Raw genomic sequence first — 13,083 nt, forward strand, 5'->3', positions numbered from 1 at the left:
GTGATGCAGGTGCAAGTTCTGGCGTGTACTGTGACGTCGGCTGCCACAAACTGTCTTTCTCAAGCACGCACCACAGTGATTTCCTTGTTTATCAAATACCAAAGTGCCAAAAAACTTCAGTTCCTCAAGTGTCCATTAGGGGCAGGTTTCATAATAGAGCAATTTCTCATTGACCCCCATGTTAAACAGCCTGTTTTCACAGCCTAATTAAACATTTAAACCTGGTACAAAAAAAAAAAAAAACATTCAGGTCTGTTTAGGTCATATCTCCATGACAACACTGAGGGCAGTGATTTTTTTGTACCAGGCTAGTTTTTATTTTATTGGAGGTTAAAGTTTATGAATAATTAAGGGCGTGGCCTCTTGAGTGACAGCTAGCCGCTGGCCCTCACTTCTCAGAGGTATACGTCAGCCAGATGGACGTATCTCCCTCCCCTTCCCAATGTCACATACATGCCCTTTTTTGGTAAGAGGAAATGAGGCGGAGTCAAAGCCTGACAAGATGCCGACTCCCCTAGGAGAGTACGATTTGATCAAGTTGAGAGAACGGACCTTGACGGAAAGGCTACGTCCATTTTTGTAGTCTATGGTTTTTCTCTGCTACTTGCAAACAGTTTTTCAAAATCTCCACTTTGGCTGGAGTTTTAAGAATCATTTCAGACAAATTCTACGTTTGCATGTAAATGCAAAAAGGGACACAAACCGGGAAACGTCTCCCTTTTAAAAAAAATAACTGCATGTGTAAACAGGGCCCTACTGTTGAGCAACTCCTGAACCACAGACAACATAAGCATCTTACCTGGGCTACAGAGAAAAGGAACCGTGCCGTTGCCCAAAGTCCTCTTTTCAGATAAAAGCAAATTTTGCATTTAAGTTTAGAGTGATGTTTTGGGGTGCCACGTCTGCTGGTGTTGGTCCACTGTTTTAGCAAGTCCAAAGTCAATGCAGCCATCCACCAGGAGCTATAAAAGCACTTCTTGTGACTGGCTTTACGGAGATGCGGATTTCCTTTTCCAAACACGCCTTGGCTCCTGCCAGCAGTGCCAAAACTAGTAACTGGTTGGTTGACAGTGTTATGCTTTACTGGCAAGTCAACAGATCTGAACCTCAGTATCCGTTAGTCAAGCGGAAGATTAGACAATACAGACAAGCTGAAGGCAGCTATCAAGGCAACCTGAGTGTCGATCGCCTCCATACTGCAGTAATAATTGATGCCAAAGTTGAAGACATTTCTGTATTAGAGCCTTGCCATCTTATGAGCTGGTCTAAGATCATGAGATGTTATATATGTATGCTGTAACCTAGTAGTGCTACAACCTTGTAGTAGTGATCATGGACCTGCACCATTGGATGACTAAAACCTACTTCATGAGTTTGTCCTCACATGTTCAAGTCTCAATGACAAGGCAAGAGAATTTAAATATACAGATTTATTGAGTTTTATACATTTCATGTAATCACCGGCCATAATACAGAGACTCTGGTGAGGATCCTCCTTTAGTTCCTGAAGAGAAGACAACAATTTCTTTTTTATAAGAATAAAAACAGCCTCCTATTTAACCAAATTTCAAATGTGCAAACTTACCTTTCTTTGAGAAATTGTTTAAAAAAAAGCTGGGTACTTGGATGTACTGAGCTGGAGGGTGGTAAGCAGGTCGTATTGAAACAGGTCTTGGGGTGCGTCTTCTTGTGGGCCTCTGTGTCTGAAGCACTGTGGTGGGCTTGATAGTGGGACTCAGTAATGCTATAAGAGACAGAGCAAACAGACTGTCAGCATGTGATGTGAGGATGTGGTTCTATGAACAGGTGAACCACCTACCTTCAGTGGCGTGAGCAGAATGCACGATACGGCCAACACCAGCTGTGTCAGACTCAAACCTGTACACTGAGAAGAGGCGGAACAGCCCAGACAAAGGATATGTACACTGCATAGTCACCCTGCAAGACAAGAGTTCATAAGTAGCTGGAAAAATGGTAAATAGTCAATATAGCTGGGGTTTAATATACCTTTCAATATCACCGCGGGAGTCAAATGAATTTTTTAGAGAACGCAACTTCTTGCTGAAGAAAATCTCATTTTCATAAGTCACAAACTCCTTGCCGAGCTGCAAAAACAAAGCATAATGTTGAGTGAAGATGCATAGGATGCCAGATTCAAGTGTCATTTTGTGGAACGAGTAAACTGTATTAACGGTTATGTTAGTAAGCAGCATTACCTTGACTGTGGATCCACAGCTGTTGAGGGGGAAAGAGAACAGAGCCCTGGTGGCGTCTGCCTCTTTGGGTCCGCAGTATTTGTCGACCAGGTTGGTTCTAGCAGGAACTCCTCCACTTGAGATGGCCAAAGACAAGTCAGCCACCACAGTCATCCTCCCATCAGTCGAACACACTGCAGAGAAATGGGTTTACGCAAGTATATGGACACCCCACCTGCTCTTACAGTAAAGAAGGGGATGCTCTTACAAATGAGTTCAGCAGTAGAGAACGGGCAAGTCTTGCTAGTTGAGCTCTGGACTTCTGAGGTTTCATGATCTCGCATGAGGATCTCAAAAGTGCCAAAGAAGCCCTTCAAAGTGACGTCCTGTAAAAAACATGAAGCTCAGTCACTGAGCCTGTGTTCAGAACATAGAGTTGATGCTTCGGTTAGTCTCGTCTCACCTTGTACTCGTAGCCGTGAGAGAAGAGCGGCACCTCCAGCAGCAGACTCTGGCTATCATTGCTGATGATGTAGCCGTGCTCAGCTGCCAGCTCTGATGTCAGCAGGTCGGAGCCGATACTGATCTCCCACAGGTAGTCAAAAGGCCGGTGGTCCAGTTTGAAGCTGATGCCAGACTCGGAACAGACTGCATCAAAGGCTGGAGGAGCTGGCAAACACCACAACAGGTTACTCTGCTTCATGCACAAGGAGGATTGACAAAGTCTAAAAATGAGGTTGGAAACTTACAGGCGTCAGTTAACGCCATGACTGATGCCTGGTGGTAAAATGGCTCCTTTTCAGGCACAACTGTCAGTGTGTAGTTGATGTCCAGCCTGTGTTGCATGGCTGCATCTGCTTTAGAGAACTAAAACAAATACAAGTTCTGGCTGAGCCAAGCAGGAAGAAGTTTCCACAAACAAGCACAACATCTGAAGACACAACTGGACAAATAACTCAGGATCATTTACCTGCTGCACGACCACAGGGTCGTCAAAAAGCACCTTCAGAGTGTAGCCGTGAGTGCCGTTGGGATGAACCACTCTTGTGACGGTGTGGCTGCTTGTGTTTGTAAGAGGAAGTGTAAAACCTTGTCCGTTCAAATCAACAGAGGCCAACTCGACGTCTTCAGGGACATCTCCGAGGTAGACCGTGAACGTGCGCTCCTCAGGAACCGTTCCTGAAAGGAAAAGCCGTTCAGATTATGGTTGCATCAACTTGACAAACATCTCGTCGTTAGTCTTACTGTTCTCAGTGAAAACGGGGCATGGCAGCAGGGGAGTAGCCAGAGTCCTGTGAAAGCGAAGCCTGGTGTCGACATGAGCCTCTTCCACTGAGATTTGCTCCAAGTAGAGATTAAAGATGTAGAACTCGTAGAGGTCGCCAGACACAAGGCTCTGTAAAAGAATAATTTATCTAGATCAGAAGTCCATCCACATTTTAAGATGCTTCATGGAAAATTCTGTGATTTTCATCCAGGAGCCTGAACGCTTTAGATTGTAACATCAGTGCCTCCTGACCTTCCTGTATCCGCCTTCAGCATTATAGGGGATGCTGATCTCGACTGTGGCGTTGTGCTTCTCCACATTGTAGCCCCGCTCCTCTGCAACCGGCTGCTCCACAAGTTCACCATTGACTCCGATGTTAACCCGAGTCTCGTGTAGACCGGACACCAGTGGGTGCAGCACCTCAGGAGTCTTCCACATCATGTAGCCCCTGTCATCATATGACCCTTCATCTGTGGACATTACACCAGTTTTATAGCTTTAACTATCGCCTGTAAAAGGGGGAACTGCAGCAAAATACTGGAATACTGACGCATGGAGCAAGCAGCCACCAGGTCAACCATGAGGACAACCCAGCTTTGTCTGGAGAACAGAGTTGCATGGACCACCTCTACTGGAACACCATTCACCTGGAGAAAGACTCAAAATCAGAACCCGCTTTGGACTCAGCTTCACAAAAACAGGTCTTATGCATCAGCAGTTTACCTCAGTGCTGAATGAGTCAGGCTGTCCATACGGAGTACGAAACACCAGCCGGCCATCTGTCAAGTCAAACGCATATCCACGCTTATGAGCTTCATTGAGGCAAATGGGTGTCAGCTCCTTGTCAACTGTCTGAAACAACACCTGCCAGTCTGAAGTGGCTGAGCCATAGGTCTGGAAAAAAAATTGAAATCACATCCACATTTAAAACAGCTATTGTGTTGTATAGAATTTGTCACCTGTGGCTGGATAACAATCACATAAGCCTCTACATTTCCCAGAAGGCAATGTCAAACATACTGTTTGGACAACAGCATCCCAGTCATCTTTCTTTGTCCCAGTTGGACAGGCCACATCACTCCTCACAGACACCTACAAAGAAACCAGGGTTAGTAAAACTTGAAATAGTTCCCAGAATACTACAACTACAAGACATTACCAAGCTTACTTCCATGTAGTTGTCCTCACAGGTGACCTCTCTGGGAGACCAGGGCAGAGAGGGAGAACAGGTCTTGTTCAAAGCGTAGCTGACCTCCGCTCCTTCATGTGTCACAATCAGGTTGAAGTTGAACATGAAGATTTCATCATCCTGAAAAAAGTAGAATGAAGAGTTTGTATGTATATGAAGCTGTTTTTGGTTGTTTTTCCACACAGTTTTGAACGCACCTTGTTGTCAGTGTGACAGCTGAAGTAAGAGGCTCGGAGCTCCACATGGCCCGGCAGAGGGAGGACACTGACACTGTAGCCACACTGAGCTGCATACTGCTTAGTGATGGCGTACACACCTGTCTCATCTGGAAGACAATCCCAGTAGTTATTAGACCCATCACACTGAGTGACTCGGATTAGATGCTTGATTTGAAGCTGGGCAGGACTCACCAACAGCCTGAAAGTGAGGTTCATTCCCAGTGAACGAGAGATCAACAGCTATCATCAAGAAACGATCACGACACTCCGTATGAAGAACTCCTGCAGAACAAACAAGTTTACACGCATTAACACACGCGTTAATGACTCCAGGCATGTGTTCAAACAAATTTTTTAATTCTTACCATCGGGAATATGATCACTTCTGGCAGTCGACCACACAGACAGGAGCAGGGTCACACTGTCAGACAAGGACAAAAATTAGAAACAAACAGGTACACTAATGTCAACTAACAGCTTGTAAATTAGCATGAAAGCACCTTACCTAAGACAAAATTCAAGAGCCATAGCCACTGATGTGTTGGCAGTGTCTAAAGCTAGCCTAGCTGCTAGCAAACTACACCTGCTAACCAACACAAGCTAAAGCAGACTTCCTTGGTGTACAAACTGACCAAACTGGCATATGTTGTGCTGTCTGCTACACCAGCCTTTTATAAGTCCCTTTAGTCACCAGCCAATCAGAGGCCCTCAGGTGTTGCAGCCACAGGTGAAGCTCATTAGCGAACAATCAAGCTGTCTCTCAGTCAGCTGCAGCTAATGTGGTTAGAGTTGCCTTTCAACTTATTGGGTGAATAGACTGACATATAAAAGGCTGGTGTAGCAGACAGCAGAACATATGCCAGTTTGGTCAGTTTGTACACCAAGGAAGTCTGCTTTAGCTTGTGTTGGTTAGCAGGTGTAGTTTGCTAGTAGCTAGGCTAGCTTTAGACACTGCCAACACATCAGTGGCTATGGCTCTTGAATTTTGTCTAAGGTAAGGTGCCTTCATGATAATTTACAAGCTGTGATGTTTTGTTAGTGCTGATATTTAATGCTTTTTGTCTTGCAGTGTTGCCTTAGTCCTGTCTGTCTGGTCAGCTGCAGAATGTGCTGACACACCTGGTGGTAATTACAATATTATCATATTTAGTGTTCTAGGTCAGTGCGACGTCTGTAGTCTGACCCAAACTTGTCTGTGCACACAGGAGTTCCTCATATGGAGTGTCATGACCGTTACTTCATGATAGCCGTGAACTTCACTGGGGAGGAACCTCGCTTTGAGGCTGTCGGTCAGTGCTGCTCAAGTGTTTTTTTTAACTTTCTTTCACATGAGTGCACTTCAAATGTTTAATCTATCACCTGTGGTCTCTGGTGAAATACTCTTGCATCATTAGTAACTGGTGAGCTGTTAAGGCTCTACCTGTACTTTCTAAGAACAGATTTGGTGTAAATATTGAGCTGCATGTCCTTTCTCTTCCAGATGAGACAGGTGTGTACGCCATCACTAAGCAGTATGCAGCTCAGTGTGGCTACAGTGTCAGTGTCCTCCCTCTGCCGGGCCATGTGGAGCTCCGAGCCTCTTACTTCAGCTGTCACACTGACAACAAGGTGCGTTCAATACTGTGTATATAAAGCTGTTTTTGGTTGTTTATCCATACAAACTCTTCATTCTACTGGATATATATTTCAGGATGATGAAATCTTCATGTTCAACTTCAACCTGATTGTGACACATGAAGGAGCGGAGGTCAGCTACGCTTTGAACAAGACCTGTTCTCCATCCCTGCCCTGGTCTTCCAGAGAGGTCACCTGTGAGGACAACTACATGGAAGTAAGCTTGTTTACAACCTTTAGATGGTTGGTTTTACTTATGGAGAATTGTCATATGTTCAACTAAATATGATTTCTTCCCAGGTGTCTGTGACGAGTGAGGTCTCGTGTCCATCTGGGACGAAGAAAGATGACTGGAACGCTCTCAAAGCCGTGTGTTTCAAATGTTTAATGAGTTTATTATTCTGTGTAGTTATTTTTTTGGTTTTTTTAAATGGACTTTAAATCTCTTTCCAGGCACATGACTCCACCACGTCAAAATGGCAGGTGATGTTTCAGAGAGACGAGGAGCAGTTGCCGCCCATGAACCTCTCTGAAGCTCGTAGGCAGGGTTATGCATTTGATTTGACAGATGGCCGGCTGGTGTTTCGTACTCCGTATGGACAACCTGACTCATTCAGCACTGAGGTAAGCTGCTGATGCATAAGACCTGTTTTTGTGAAGCTGAGTCCAAAGCAGGCTTTGATTTTGAGTCTTTCTCCAGGTGAATGGTGTTCCAGTAGAGGTGGTCCATGCAACTCTGTTCTCCAGACCAAGCTGGATTTTCCTCATGGTCGACCTGGTGGCTGCTTGCTCCATGCGTCAGTATTGCAGTATTTTATGCTTACTTTCCCTCTTGATGGACCAAACGTAAAGCTATAATGGTGGCGTAATATCCACAGATGGAGGCTCGTATGATGACGGCAGCTACATGATGTGGAAGACGACGGATGCGTTGTATCCAAACCTTGACGCAACACGACTCAACATTGGTCTCGACTGTGAACTTGTGGAGCAGCCTGTTGCAGAGGAACAAGGGTTTATTGTGGAGAAGCAGCACGCCACAGTCGAGATCAGCATCCCCTTTCACGCTGAAGGAGCATACAGGAAGGTCTGATGCAAACTTGAGTAATTCCAGCGTTATGTATCCCATGGTCTCTTTCAGCACTTAAATGCGTCAAGCCATGGAGAAAGTAGTTTTTTTTTCTTGTTAGCAACTACCGGCTTTCTCTGTTTTAATAGCTGTTGCATGAAAACAAATTGCCTCGATGGTCTCTTTAGGCACTTTCATTAAGCTGTGTGGTGATTTCGTGCCGGAATTACACTTTAAGAGTTGACAGTCATGGTCCACAAATAAAGCTCCTAGTTCTAGAAATATTCCCAGATTATCTTGACTGTAAAATGTAAGAAATTGCAATGGAAAACTAACAAGCAGCATCTGAATTGGGCCCGTTTTGTGTCTTTCAGAGCCTTGTGTCTGGCGACCTCCATGAGTTTTATATCTTCCATCTCTGCTCAGAGCAAATCCTGGTGGATGAGTATTCTGTGGAAACCAGGCTCCGCTCTCACAGGACTCTGGCCACGCCACTGCTGCCACACCCTGTTTTCACTGAAAACCAAACACTTCTTGATGAACACATGTTCACGGTCTACCTCGGAGACGTCCCTAAAGACGTCGAGTTGGCCTCCTTTCATTTGAACGGACAATATTTTACACTTCCTCTTACAAACACAAGCAGCCACACTGTCACAAGAGTGGTTGATCCCAACGGCACTCATGGCTACACTCTGAAGGTGCTTTTTGACGACCCTGTGGTGATGCAGCAGGTAAAGGTTTTTGTTTTTTGTTTTTGTTTTTTGCAGTCTGACTGAGTCTAACTGAGCTCAGTCATGATTGTATTTTGTCTCTTAGTTCTCTAAAGCAGATGCAGTTTTTCATTACAAGCTGGACATCAACTACACACTGACAGTTCTGCCTGAAAACGAGCCTTATTACCACCAGGCGTCTGTTGTGGCGGCGTTCACAGATGTCTGTAAGTCCGTTATGTTAGACAACTTATTACTGTTTCCTGTCTTCATGAGAAGAGTAACCTGTTGTGGTGTTTGCCAGCTCCTCCAGCCTTTGATGCAGTCTGTTCCGAGTCTGGCATCAGCTTCAAACTGGACCACCGGCCTTTTGACTACCTGTGGGAGATCAGTATCGGCGCCGACCTGCTGACATCAGAGCTGGCAGCTGAGCACGGCTACATCATGAGCAACGATAGCCAGAGTCTGCTGCTGGAGGTGCCGCTCTTCTCTCACGGCTACGAGTACAAGGTGAGACGAGACTAACCGAAGCATCAACTCTTGTTCTTCTGAACACGGGCTTAGTGATTGAGCTGCATTTTTTTTTACAGGACGTCACTTTGAAGGGCTTCTTTGGCACTTTTGAGCTCCTCATGCGAGATCATGAAACATCAGAAGTCCAGAGTTCCACTAGCAAGACTTGTCCGTTCTCTACCGCTGAACTCATTAGTAAGACTACTTGTTTTGTCTGCTGTGGTTGATTTCAGGAACTTTACACACAGATGACATGACTTTAAAATGCTTTCTCTGCAGTGTGTTCAGCTGATGGGAGGATGACTGTGGTGGCTGACTTGTCTTTGGCCATCCCAAGTGGAGGAGGAGTTCCTGCTACAACCAACCTGGTCGACAAATACTGTGGCCCCAAAGAGGCAGACGCCACCAGGGCTCTGTTCTCTTTCCCCCTCAACAGCTGTGGATCCACAGTCAGGGTAATGCTCCACTATCCTAAACACTGGCACCATAAGAATTCACCTCAACAATCAAGATGATGTTTCATTTGTGTCTTGTCTTCAGCTCAGCAATGGAAACGTGACTTATCGAAATGAGATCTTCTACAGCAAGACGTCCTTTAGCGCAAAAAAGGTATTTTTCGACGACGTGGCTACTGACAGGTACGTATCATGTTGTAGTGTGTTCAAAGTTGTATCGCTCTAGCAGAATGGTAGCTGAGGTAGTCTTGTCTTACAGGGTGACAATACAGTGTACGTATCCTCTGGGTGGGCTCCATCGCCTCTTCTCGGTGCACAAGTTTGAGTCTGACACTGCTGGTTTCGGAAGCATCGTCCACACTACACAACCCACAGGAGGTGCAGTAGTTTCCTCACCTGATTGACACGATGAGCAGTTTTGACTTGGCATATTGAGCATTTCTCCTTCCTCTCACTGAAGGTCTGCAGAGTCCACCCCTCAAGTTCACTGCCGCTCCAGCACCTACAAAACCTGCCATCAAAACACCAGCTAGACAGCCTGACACCTTCCTGCCTGCCGTCCACCCTACCGCTCGCTACATCAGAGTTTCCAGGTTTCATAGTCTTGTCAGTGCCCTGAGAAAAGGTGAGAGCTTGACCATTTAAAACCTGTATTCTGAAGATTCTCATTTTGTTAAATGTGTTTTAAATCTCTCCACAGGCGCACGACAATCCTACCAAACCAAAGTGGATCCTGCTCTAATTTGAAGGAAGTGTCTTTTTAAAATATCTGGAATTTAATAAAGCTGTTTTTCTTAATTGCAGTATTGTGTTTAATTAAACTTGTCAAATGAAATGTGAACAGGAAGTTAAAGGTTTTTAATGAAATACTTACAGTAGATTTAATTTTTTAAACTTGCATAATCTTAAAGCCCAAACTTTTTTTTTTTTTAAATTAAAAGGACTTAAAAAAATCAATGGCAAACTAAACATTCTTACTAAAGCAAGTGGAAATGACCTGTAACCAATTTTACTAAATATTGACTTAATACTACATCAAATTAGCTATAATCGCAACTACTGTGGTATTGTGGGAAATGCTCTGTCAAAAGTTACTGACTTTTTTTTTTTTTTTTTTTTTTTAAACATTCGATAATACGGTGGTGTAGTAGTTAGCACTGTCGACTCGAGGTTTCAGGTTCGCATCCCGGCCTGGACCTTTCTGTATAGAGTTTGCATGTTTCCTCCCACCATCCAAAAACATGCACGTGTTAGGTTAATGGTCTCTAAAATTGCCCGTAGGTATGAATTGTTTGTCTCTGTGCCCTGTGATGGACCAGCGTCTTGTCCAGGGTGTACCCCTTCTCACGTCCGATGTCAGCTGGGATCGACTCCAGCGACCCCGACAGGGACAAGCGGTTGCTGAATGAATATTAATTGGGGGAATTTTTTTTTTTTTCTTTAGAAAGTCAAATTTCTGGCCATGGTGTTTTGACTTGGACAATGACTAATGGGCTTTCATATCTAGTAATTGGTGACATAAACACAACTTAGTTTCCTGAATTAAAGTCAGTGACATGAACGGGGTTTCCCAAGTGAACCAGCAGGGGGCGCTAGCTGCCACAGGTAGACCTGACGGCGAATGTTTATTTTTGACTTTCTCACACCAACATGTGCGCAAGCTGACGAGCTAAAGCCACTGACTCTACGAACTGAACAAAAATCAACCATGAGCTCTACTGAAGGACACTGTGTGGTGAGTTCTTTCACATCCTTCTCTCCGGCTCAACTTGGACGTCAAAAGTAGTAAACGTGTCCCCATGTGTGTCCTGCAGAGGTCCGTGCAGCCCACCCTGCCTCCTCTGTCCAACAGGACCCTGCACCACCCCTCCCTCCTGCCTCTGTGCGCGGCTGCAGCCTCTGCACACCTTCACACCGGCTGCAACAACCGCACAGGTGGGTCACTCTCACCCACAGGTGCTTCTTCATCAGACTCACAGCTGACGGCTTGTCTTTTCTCCAGTTCCTCCCATCATCCCTGAGGAGTTTTTCTACTCTGACCCCACCATGAGCTGTGGGAGGAGGATCCCCAACACAGTGAGCGAGCAAAGGGTGAGTGGACTCATAAAGCATAAAGAGAAACTCAGATTTACCCCAATAACCGTGGGATCATTGACATAAACAATAATAATGGGATTTAGTCCTTGCAAGACAACATAAACACTCATAAACTTGAATGTCTTGGAGATAAAGCATTGTTTATGTGATAATTTTTTCTTCCCACACAAAGATTAAGGCCTAATTAAGTTTTGGAAATGCATCAATTAAATCTGAGCCCTTTGTCAAGACCACATTAAGACGAAGCCAAGTCCTTTTTAATATCAGATATCAGGCCGATACTGACTCTTATAGATACATCCAGTATCTGTGATAATGGGACCGATCTATTCAATTCAAACCTGTATTTTAACAGTTCAGTAAATGTTTAATTTTTTTTGTTTGTTACATTTTGTTGTACAATGTTAGGAAAGCAATGTTCAAAGGTAGAATGAGCAGAACACTGCCATCTGGTGTCTCAAGATCGTAGTCACAACAACAAAAAATAATTCCAGAAGTCGGGTTCGTTGCCGAGTGAGTCAAGTGATCAGCCTGTGGAGTCTGTTTGAACCTGTTTGAACCCGTCCCCTCCGCCAAATCGCACCATAAAAGCAAGTATTGCAGGGGATTTTGGCTGACAGTTAGTGTTAGCCGTTACAGCTAAGTAAACATGAAAGTTACCTTACCGATCAAGCAGAAATGTATCCATTTGGGCGTGGGTTTTAATGCTGTTGAACTCCTTTATCTCAGTCCATGGAGGGAATGCTCGGCCTATACTGACTCTGGTTTTTGCCCGTCTCTGGTCACTCAGCTGCTGAGACAAACAAGCAGCTGCAGGATTGGCAAACTCTATTTCACCCAGTGCCAGCCTACAGTAGCTGCACCCAACAACAGACAACCGTGGTCACCTGCAATGCAGGCGGCTATTGTCTGGTACAATGTAAACAGAACGTGACAGAAAGTCTTTGTCAAACCTGTAAAAAAAAGTTATTTCAGACTAAATATATTTTTTATGGAAAAGCAATACTTTTCATTCTGTACCCCTCAAAACACTGAACGTGTATTATTTTAAAAAAAGCTAAAGGGAAATGGAAACATAGGTGACACCTGTGACGTAGGTGCAAGTTCTGGAGCATACTGTGACGTCTGCTGCCGCAAACTCTATTTTTCTCTGTTTACATGCAAACGTGCAGCCAGAGTTTTTTTTTTTAGAAAGAATCTTTTTCAGAGGTGAATTCTCGGTTTGGGTGAAAACAAAGGGCACAAACGCAGGGATGTGTCTCTGTTTATAAAAAGTCAAGACCGTATCCAGTTGAATTTGATTCAAAGTTGCATCAAGACCGGATGAAAGAGTGAATTATTGCAAAAATTAGGAACACTGGCGCATGTGTGTTGAACAGGCACAAGATGTTAGAAGTGTTGGAAAGATTAAGATTGAAATGACTTGATCGTTTTTTTAATGCACTTACGTGATTCTTGCATTTACTTGGTCGTATCTTCACGCTTGAATGCACTTGTCGTAAGTCACTTTTGGATAAATGCGACAGCTGAATGGATGTCATGTATGTGGACTCCACTGTAACACACAGTTAAATAAAATACAGTCGCGTGTCTCTCTGCGGCGAGAGTGAATTCAACAGGCGTGTGCCAATTTCATTACTTAACTCAAACATTTTTATCATTATCACCAAAGATTGTGAGAATGTATTGAGCACAGGTTGATGGTGATGAGGGGGGTCCTCGTGCCGTCCTCTGTGCTGTTGGAGAGGGTAGA

Source organism: Echiichthys vipera, assembly GCF_963691815.1.
Source record: "Echiichthys vipera genome assembly, chromosome: 22".
Taxonomy (NCBI): domain Eukaryota; kingdom Metazoa; phylum Chordata; class Actinopteri; order Perciformes; family Trachinidae; genus Echiichthys; species Echiichthys vipera.